Source organism: Pyrus communis, chromosome 2, assembly GCF_963583255.1.
Source record: "Pyrus communis chromosome 2, drPyrComm1.1, whole genome shotgun sequence".
Lineage (NCBI taxonomy): Eukaryota > Viridiplantae > Streptophyta > Magnoliopsida > Rosales > Rosaceae > Pyrus > Pyrus communis.
In genome coordinates, this window is record NC_084804.1 from 34,025,515 (window position 1) to 34,036,856 (window position 11,342).

Here is an 11,342-nt window from a genome sequence, read left to right on the forward strand (position 1 = left end):
CCTCACCTCGTCTGGCATCACCTTCTAAGACTTCCATTGCATAGGGCAATAGGTCTAAACGACGTGACCAATGTCATGGGCCAATGCGCTATGCTACTTCGCTATTGGTGCAGCCCGATGCCGGTTGTCGTATCCGATAGTGATACATCCGTTGGTCACCCGGATGATCTTTGCCGTCTTCAACTGGAGACAAAGTCCCCGGGTGTTTTTCTTGGCTGCAAAGAAATATAAATTAACGTTAACCCAAAACTAATAACAAATCATACTAAAATTTCGGCATAACCTCCTTATAATTAAAACATTTCCCAAAACCCTGAAAATAACATAAACAATATATGTATCCAACAAGATGATCACAATTGTTTAATAATAGGTTCAGAACGATGACAACAATAAACAATATATATAATAACTTTTTAATCCTTAAATGACAACTTAACAAACTGAACCTAAAATAACAAAAACAAGCTAACCAAATTTTTATCATATTTCATATTTGGTATTCCTTATAAGGTTTGTACTTTTGCCAACATTGTATGCACTGTTACAATATGTAAATGCAATCCAACTCCGCGACTTGCATAAGTAAACGACAATTACTTTCAGTTCATGGAAGCATATGCAATTGAAAAGCACAATGATACGTCTGCTTTACACATTTTCTTTCTACTTACCTAAATAACTAAAGATCGAACTTAGAGCAGGTGGAGCTCAAATTTTTGAACAAAATTAAACTAGTAAAACTCGGAATTAAGCAGAAAAATTGAACAAACATTTTTAAAGACATGTTGTTCTCTACAAAGAAATAATGACCACCCTCGTAGCATCATTAGGCAATCTAATATCACGTAGAACAGTCTATATGGAGAAATCACCAAGGCACTATAGGAAAAAAGAAAAACACTTATCAACGTGCATGACATTATTAAAATATACCTTGTTGTGACCCCGAGGCATTAGTAGTGGATATTGATGGTGTGTAGGGCGTGCGGGGGTGGTGGTGACCACACCTGGCGCTGATAGGTAGCGCCACTGATGAGGCTGATGACGCCGGCGCTTGGGAGACTCCGGGACCAATCGGCATGTGGTCCATTTGTGCTGGAGCAGTGGCAGCTGACGAATGAGCCAGGGGAGGCAAACGGGATACAGTCGTCACTGCCTTACAACTGTTAATAAGGTTTGACATTTGCACAATTAGGAAAAAAAAAATATCCAGTAAGTATACATAAATCCCATCACATGCCAAATTATGTTGCATATCACTCACACCAACCCCACACATAACTAAATCAAGCATTTGAACCATATATATACCGTTAAACATAAAACAGACAATTAAACCATAAGAGCATCTAGACCTATATGCATTTCATTAAAGGAGAAACAAAAAAGCAATCCTCTTGCTGATATGCATTTCCCGATTCAATTAAACAACAAGAAAACAAAAATATATATGGTACTTAGAGCCAATTGACTTGGGCAGCAGCTACCTTATGTAGGCCTCGAAACATAAACACAAACATATCCTTCAACATGCCTAATTCTGTGGCATATCACTCACACCAACCCCATAAAAACATCTTGACCTATATGCATTTCATTAAAGGAGGAACAAAAAACCAATCCACTTACCTAGATGCATTTCATTCAAGGAGAAACAAAAACATTGCCAAATAATATCACCGACATATTTAATAAAGTCCCAAAAGCTTACAAATTTGAGGAAGCATAACCACGCCATAAACAGAAAAGGAACCCTAAAAGACCGAAAGTCAAAACCTATTTGAAGGGTTCCTAGTGCAAGGAATAATTAAAAATTTCCCACCAATTTTCTGTCGCTCGGTGGAGTAATGTGTTTTCGACATCTGCAAATACAAAACGCAAAACCCATTAGTAAAAATAGCAAAACAACCCTAACAGACTGAAATTGACATCCCATCTCAAAGGTTTCTTATGCAAGCAAATTATATTGTCTTCAAAGATCATTGTAGGAAGGTCAACCACGGAAGTAAGACAACTAGTGCTTCGAATATGTTCCATGACTGCTCTCAACCAAAAACACTCACACGATGCTTCATGCAGGGCGAGGATCTCAGCAAGGTTCGAAGAAGTCGCAGCTAGCGTTTACTTGGTAGACCTTCAAGATATGGCAGTGTCTCTAATGGTGTAAAGACATAGCCATTTGAGAACGTGTCATATATGGGTCAGATAGATATCCAGCATCTGCGTAAAATCAACTCGAAACCCAAGGGGCGGCGGCTTTTCTCGAAGATTTGTGGGTGTAGAACAAGCCCAAATCTGTTGTACCCTTGAGGTAGCAGAAAATGTCTTTAACACCATTCCAGTGTCTGCATATAGGTGCATTGCTGTATCTAGCCAAAAGATTAATAGCGAAGGAAATGTCAAGTCTAGTGCAATGAGCCAAGTATAATAAAGCCCCAATTGCATATAGGTATGGAACTTCAAGCTCCAAAATCTCTTCATCATCATTTTTGGGATGGAAGGGATCTCGTTTAGCATCTAGAGTCCGAACGATCATAGGAGTACTCGAAGGCTACGCTTTATCCTCATTAAAACATCGCAACACCTATTAGGTGTAGTTGGATTAATGTACTAGGATTGCATTTGAACAATGTTAGATCTCCAGACCGAGATAATATCGAGTTTTCCCAAGATCTTTCATCTCAAATACCGATTTCAAGTGAACGGTAATTTCCTCAAGCTCTGCGGGAGTTCCGATAAGGTTCATGTCGTTGACATAAACTGCAACGATCGTAAATCCGGAACATGACTTCTTTATGAACACGCAATTGCATAATTCCTTGTTCACAAAACCCTGACTTGTCAAATATTCCACTCAGATGGTTATACCACCTAGATCCCAATAGATATTCGCGGTTACCACGTCCATAAGTGGCATATTCAGTTTTTCAGAAACTACCAAACTGATAATGTAGCAGAACCTTTCGACGTCCATTATGGGGGAATACGTCTCCTCGTAATCAATTCTAAGAAGTTGAGAAAAGCCTTACGCTATGAGGCGTGCTTTGTATTGCCTCACGAAAACTCACTTATAGCCCACGGGCTTCACATGTGGTGGGGTAGCAACTATAAGCCCAAACACCTTAACAGTTTGCAAACGAATCAAGTTCGACGTGGATTGCTTGTTTCCAGTTTGACCAATTTGTTCTACGCCGGCATTCATCAACGGAACGTGGTTTAATGTCATCGCTAAGCATGATGTCAGTAGCTACTGTGTACACAAATGCATCGTCGACAATCATCTCATTCTGATTCCAAACCTCATCCAATACTGCGTAGTGGACTGAAATCTCATGATTCTCGGGAGGTTGAGCTGTCTCATCTAAGACATCACCATAATCTAGAATAACCTCATGTGTTAGAACATATGAGTTTTCAAACTAGGGTCACTAGTTTATGCCATTTTCCTCTTACGAGGTACGTCTATCCTTACAGGCGCATTTGCAGTAGGTATATGTGATCTTGTCACCTTAGCTAGATTAGTAAAAGCATCCGGCATGTTTTGAGCAATGCTCTGAATATCTATAATTCGTCGCACTTCAGTTTTAGACTGGGCAGTGTAGGGATCTAAATGAGACATATTGGGAGCATATGACGACAATTCACGGTGTTCTATAGGAACATTAGCATGCTTATCTCCCCCTAATGACGAAAAGACTGTCTCATCAAAGTGACAATCTGCAAAACAAGCAGTAAATAGATCACTTGTCAAGGGCTTTAAGTACGGAATAAATAATGGCAAATCATAACCGACATAGATTCCCATTTTTCTTTGAGGACCCATTTTGGAACGTAGTGGCGGCGCTATTGGCACATAGATTGTGCACCCAAACACTAGTAAATGTGAGACGTTAGGCTCGTATCTAGTAAAAAACTGTAACAGTGAATGAGGTTGGGTAGTGGTGGGCCTCAGGCTAAACAGCATAGCTGTATGCAATATTGCATAACCCCAGGTAGATACCGGTAGTTTGGTTCACATAACTAAAGTCTGAGCTATCAATTGAAGGCCCTTTATGAAAGCTTCTGCCAGGCCTTTTTGGGTGTGAGCATGGGGTATAGGATGTTCGACTTCAATCCCAACTGACATGCAATAATCGTCAAAAGTCTGGGACGTAAAATCTCTAGCGTTCTCTAGTTGAATCGACTAATCGGATAATCAAGATGGTAAGCCCTTAGCTTAATAATTTGTGCTATGAGTTTCACAAATACAACGTTGCATGTGGACAATAAGCAGAAATGTGACCAATGTGTCGATGCATCAACCAACACCATAAAGTATCTAAATGGTCCCCATGTTGGTTAGATAGGTCAACAAATATCCCATTGAATCCTCAGAAGAAACTTAAGGGGGTTGTGAATAATCTTTGTAATCGAGGGTTGAGTATTCAACGTCCCCAAAGAACAAGCTTTGCATGGCGGGAATCCAACGTAAGGAGGTAAATGATGCCCATGTGATGATTTGAGGATATGGCGCATCATATCACGTCTAGGATGTCCAAAAGCAGCAAAGTGCTCTGGAACTCAGGCACAAGGCCGGCCACATGGTGGGTTTCTATGCCACAAATGGTTGTGATGTACAACCTACTCGGGATACATTCCAACTTTTCATGAATATGCTTCTGGTTATACTCGTAAGAAGTAATACAAAGAAGTTTAGAACCATTCTCTTCAATGGTTTCAATATGATATTGATTATCTCGAATATCTCTAAAACTCAGCAACATTCTTCCAGAACATGGAAAATAAAGGGCCTATTTAATGGTTAAGACAGTACCATTAGACAACATGATATGTGCCTTTCTGTATCCTTCAATCAGGTTGGATGAGCCTGAGAGAGTTGTCAAAGGTGCTTTCTTAGGTACGAAGTTAGTAAAATAGTGTTGCTCATGCAATATGGTGTGCGTAGTAGCATTATCAGCCAAACAACTAACCGTCCCACTAGACATACCTAGAAATAAATTGATTGAATTGGTCACATGCATAAATATAATTCCATTCATTCAATTAATCAATTCGAGAAATAATATCCATAAAATAATTATCCATAATTCAAAACAAACAAAAAAAAACAATTTATTCCAAATACTTAGAAAAATTGTCCAAAAATTAAACCATAAACCTAAAATTAGGGGGTATGGCCACTCCTAGTGGGTTTGGGATGTTCCACATGGTTGTAGTAGCATCTTCAGGATGTTCCACATGGGCAAAGTTAGACTCATGAAGAGAATGGTACTTGGCGATTGCTTCGGGGGTAGCTCTGCATACGTGTGACAATGATCCTTTGATCCACAGCCGTAGCACATGTCAATTTCAGTGGAAGCCGATTGAACGGTAGCTTTTCCTTTGCTCTTAAAGTTTGGGGCAAGGGTTTGGCATTTCTATGTCAAATTTCATCCCTTGGGTGGGCTTTAACTCTGTTGACCTTAGGCCCATGGTTGGGCTTGCCACCTATTTCCATGGCCAGGATGATTATTTCGTCATATGTGGCTGCTAGAATTGGTAGCATACGCTTCAGGCGCAACGTTCAAGCCAGCCGGTCGACCTTGATGATTCTTCATCAAAAGCTGTTTCTTCTTTTTAGCGAGAAGTAAAGCATAGATCATATCCAAAAATTTGGTGAACTTATGTGCCCTATATTTGTACTACAGGACAATATTGGTGGCATGGAAGGCCGAATAGGTCTTCTCCTAGAGATCTCCATCTGTTAAGTCCACTTTTCAGAACCTAAGTAGTGATCGGATTCTACAAACCTCAAAGTTATGTTCATTGACGGACTTAAAGTCGTGGAAGCATAGATGCTGCCAGTTATGTTTTGCTTCAGGCAAGTAAATGTCTTTCTGGTGATCGAAACGATTGGCCAGAGCAAGCCAGAGGGTGAGTGGGTCCTTCTCAGCGAGGTACTCGGTTTGCAGTGCATCATGGATGTGTCTTCAAATGAAGATCATTGCAGTAGCTTTCTGAGCTTTATCGACGAGGTTGGCATCTGTAGGTGCCTCGATGGTGGCTCTAATACTCTTTGCAGTAAGATGAAGCTTCACGTCTTAAACCCACTTCAGGTAGTTTCTTCCAGATACTTCAAGAGCGGTGAAATAGAGCTTGTTCAAGTTCGACATATCCTTAAAACAAAGGGTACAACATAACGTAGTTAGTCATATGGTAATCCATAGACATACATCGTAGAACATTCAGGTTTTATAAACATGTATTGATTTAATTTAAACATGAAAGCTACAGGTTTCATGTGGTAAGTTTTTAATGAAAACTTCAGGTTTCAAAGGCACTAAGTATGAAACTACAGGTTCAATTTCGTTTTATGAACGATTAGTTTATAAAGGAGAGGTTTCTGTAAGAACATAGAATGCAATATGCTGATTGAAGTGTAGTGGATTTGAGTTGCTTCGGGAACTCAAGTGTGAGAGCTTCGGGACTACGAAAGGGTGTCAAGGGTTCAAAATATAAAAATAAATTATTGAATCGTTAATGTCCAAAAATGATCTTCTGGTCAATAATTTTGGATTAATTATTAGATTATAGGTCACTGTTAATTAATTCAATAGATCGAGACCAAACGGGGTCGATTATGGAAGCAAAATAACGACAGACAAGTCATATTAGCTTCGGTTGGTGATAAACCAATTGATAATTAAATTAGAATTAATTAGCGTACACCAAAGTACCCAAAAAAAAAAAAAAAATTGGGCATGATTTATAACGCGGGGATGCCAAAAAATTGGCATTGGGTCGGAAAAAAAAGGTAGCCCAACCAAAAGTGGGTTGGCATCTACACGAGGATAAGCCCTGTAGCACGGCTGCAGGCCATTGGGCCATAGGAGGGTTGCAGGCTTCTAGACCATGTGGTTTGGAAGCCCAGTAGCAAAAAACTGCTGGCTTGGGCCTAAAAATCGTGCACGGGGCAAGCCTAGCCTAAGGCTGGCTTGCGAGTTGGTGTGGGGAAGCCTGTCCGAAGTTGGGTTTCGGGTCTTTAGGTCGGGGCATGTTAAGTCCAGCAACAAGAGCTGCGGGCAAGTGGGCTGAGGCATGGGCAAAGCCCAACAAGCGACATGGGCTTGCCTGCAGGCAGGGTTAGGGCACAGAACTAGGCCTAGCAACACATGGGTTGCTTGCGAGGGTAGAACCTAGCAAACGACTACAGGCCGTGCTGGTAAATGAGTTGGGGCTGCACACCTAATCTAAACCAAACCTAGGCCAAGGAGGCCGAGTTGTTTTGGCAAGCACAAAAGGCTGCAACCAGGGGTCAGACGTCAAAATGATGTCATCCTGGTGGTGTGCTCAACTAAGCTGGGTTGCAGGCCAACGCAGAGGTCGACGGCAGTGCCACACAATTCCTAGAATATTTTTTTTCAACATCTCTAGGTTTGAAAAACCCTAAATTGCTTTTAATTTATTTATATGCTTTGGCTAACAAATTCCACATAGGAAAATAATTGCTTAATGCATGAAATGTGTGTGTGTGTGTATATATATATATATATATCAGAAGGAAAATATAAATATAGGGGTTCATGCATCATGGGTAATGTTTTCATGCTTCGTGGACGTTTTAAATATCTTACTTTATTTTAAGCGTACTTGATTGGCAGAAAACAAGTAAAAGCCTTTGAATTTTGTAAAAGAGAGCCTCCTCCTATGATCCTTTAATTCCTTAGTTTCTGGTAAGAGCGTGCTGATAACGTGTTGTAGGCATATTTGATTGAACTATTCTAAGGGAATAGAGAGGGGGAGGCCGGCGACAATAAGAGAGAAGAGAGATTTAATTGTGAGGTGTATATTGTATCACCCCATTGTAGGATAGGTTAAATCCTTACCATTATAGGATTACTTCTCTAATAGGATATTAACTACTAAAGAGAATATTCAAAGATAACCCTATATGTATATATATATATATGTGTGTGTGTGTATATATATATATATATATGCTACAATCATATTTATCATAGGAATGTGATTGTGTAAAACCTAGTGTATCTACAAATATCTTTATATTCCCCTTAGTAGTTAAATACCTATTAGAGTTATAATCCTAAAAGGGTAAGGATTCTACATATCCTACTACTATAAATAAAGGCACAATTGGGTGATATAAGACACACCTCACAATTAAATCTCTCCTCTCTTTCTCTTATTGCCACCGGCCTCCCCCCTCTCTATTCCCATAGAATAGTTCAGTTAAATAGGGCTACAACACATTATCATCACACTCTTGCCAGAAGCTAAGGAACTGAAGGATTGTACGAGGAGGCTCTCTTCTACAAAATTCAATGGATCTTATTTGTTTTCAGCCAATAAGGTACACTTAAAATAAAATAAGATATTTGAAATGTCCACGTAGGAGGAGGCTCTCTTTTACAAAATTCAAAGGCTCTAATTAGGTATGCATAAAATAAAATAAGATATTTGAAATGTCCACGTAAGAGGAGGCTCTCTTTTACAAAATTCAAAGGCTCTCATTTGTTTTCTGCCAATCAGGTAGGCTTAAAATAAAATAAGATATTTGAAGCGTCCACGAATCATGAAAACATTCTCCATGATGCATGAACCCCCTATATTTATATTTTCCTTCAAATATATATATATATATATATATTGTATATTATTCATATATTTGTCAATGTATATATATATATGTATATATCTGTTTCATGCATTACGCAATTATTTTGCTTTGTTGACTTTGTGAGTCAAAGCATATAACTAAATTAGAAGCAATTCTAGGGTTTTTTAAACCCTAAAGAAATCGAACAAATATATATATATATATATATATATATATATATATATATTGGGACTATGCGGCATGGCCACCATACCACCTTGGCACCACCGCTGAACCACCGCTGGCCTGAAGCATAGCCGTGTGGAGCATATCATGGCATGGTGTCGTTTTGACACCTTTCGACCGCATTGTAGCATCATTTGGGCTTGCTGCGCTAACCTAGACATGCCAGACCTTCGACTTGGTAGGCTTAACGGGCTTGAAGTCCCTTAGCCCAACCAAGAAGCCTACAGCGTTCTTGGCCCTTTTGTCCCGCGCATCTGTGGCCCATTCTAGCAGCCCAGTGCTGCTGGGCTTCTTTCTTACCCATGATTTGGCCTACCTGCAGCAGCCCATAGCTAACTGGGCTTTGCTCCAGACTTCGGCCCGCTTGCTTGTAGCTTTTGTTACTAGGCTTGGCCTACCCCAACCCAGCTTCGGTTGGGCTTCATGGACCAACCCACGACCAGCTTTTAATGGGCCTGCCCGAGTCTATTTGTTTGGCCCAAATGCCAGCAGCTACTGCTAGGATCCCCATACCACATGGCCTAATGCCTGCAACCTTCTCTTGACCCAATAAGCCTATAGCCGAATTGTATAACTTATTCCAGTGTTACTTTTTCGACCCAATGCCAATTTTTGGCATTCTCGCGTTATAAATCATGCCCAAATATTTTTTTTTTTGGGTACTTTGGTTTACGCTAATTAATTCTAATTTAATTCTCACTTGATTTTTACCAACGGAATCTAATATGACCCGTTTGTCATTATTTTGCTTACACGATCGATCCTGTTTGATCCAGATTTATTGAATTAATTAAAGGTGACCTGCAGTCCATTAATCTGATAATTAATCCAAAATTATTCACCTAAAGATCACTTTTGGACATTAATGATTCAATAATTTATTTTTATACTTTGAACCGTTAACTTTTTTTCATGGTCCCCAAGCTCTCACACTTGAGTTCCCGAAGCAACTCAAAACCACTACACTTCAATTGCATTATGTGTTCTTGCAAGAACCTTTCCTTTATGAACTTATCATTCATAAAAACTAAATTGAACCTATAGTTTCATATTTAGTGCCTTTGAAACCCAAAGTTTTCACTCAAAACTTACCAGATGAAACCTGCAATTTTCATGTTTAAGTTAAACCAATACATGTCTGTAGAACCTGAATGTTCTACAATGTATGTATATGGATTACCATATGACTAACTACATTTTGTTGTACCCTCCGTCTTAGGGACATGTCATACTTGAATAAGCTCGATTTCAACGCTTTAGAAGTATCTGGAAAAAACTACCTGAAGTGGGTTCAAGATGTGAAGCTTTATCTTATTGCAAAGAGTATTAGAGCCATCATCGAGGAACCTACAGACGATTACCCCATTGATGAAGCTTAGAAAGCTACTGCAATTATCTTCATTTGAAGACATATCCATGATGCGCTGCAAACGGGGTACCTTGCTGAACAGGACCCATGCACTCTATGGCTTGCTTTGGCCGACCGTTTCGATCACCAGAAAGACATTTATGTACCTGAAGCAAGACACGACTGACAGCATCTACGCGAGAAATGAAGTTTGGAAAATTTCCCCATTTTCCGGTGACGTCAACGGTGCCGGAGGTTGGCCAGAGAAGACGACGGAATATTCCGTCAATTTGGATGGAATATTCCTAACGGCGTTAGTATAACTTTAACGGAATCTGTCAGAGTTAACGGAATATTCCTGACGGTGACGGCGTCAGTGTGCCTGCATGTGGGCGGTGCATGTGGCCGTGCCTTGGCCGGCACGTGCGGCGTCAGAAAATTATTTTAAAAATATAGGGATGTTCGTGAGGTTGAGTAGATCACGTTGGTGTATTCATGCACCCTATTTGAGCATTGTATGAGAAGTTCTTACCTAATTTGGGTTATGTGCATTAAATTAATGTTTTTATAGTTGTTTCACATATAGGTGAGACCTATCCCGAGGACGAGCGCAGTCACTCGAGGCAAGGGGGTTACGACCCTTCTACATACCAGTGAGTGGGCTTTTGGTTTTCCGTATATACCTATATACTTGTGATTTTCCCAGAAAATGAAATGAAACGCTTATATGTTTTAAATGCCATGCTTTGTGTTTGCCTAATTAATTATGCATTAGTAGTTGCATATACATATATATATATATATATATATATATATATATATGTGGTGCTGTGGACGCATAGGTAAGTGCTAGGTAAGTTATGGTTTATATTTATATTTAGTAGTGAATTGAGATGCATAGAGAGCTCATAACCTGCACCCCGGTGTTAGTGCTCCCGCCCAGAGTAAGGCACAGTCCTTCACGTGATGTTCACCTCCCGCACCACACGCTCATCTTGGATCCAAGTTAGGTGCATAGTCCTGTCGTACAGACCACTATAGGTGGTTCCGACTCGTAGGTGACCTGCGATTATTCGCCCAGTCTTCACGTGATTGTAGCACTTGAGCGTATTTATTTACACCCAGTTCTGTCGTACAGACCACTTTAGG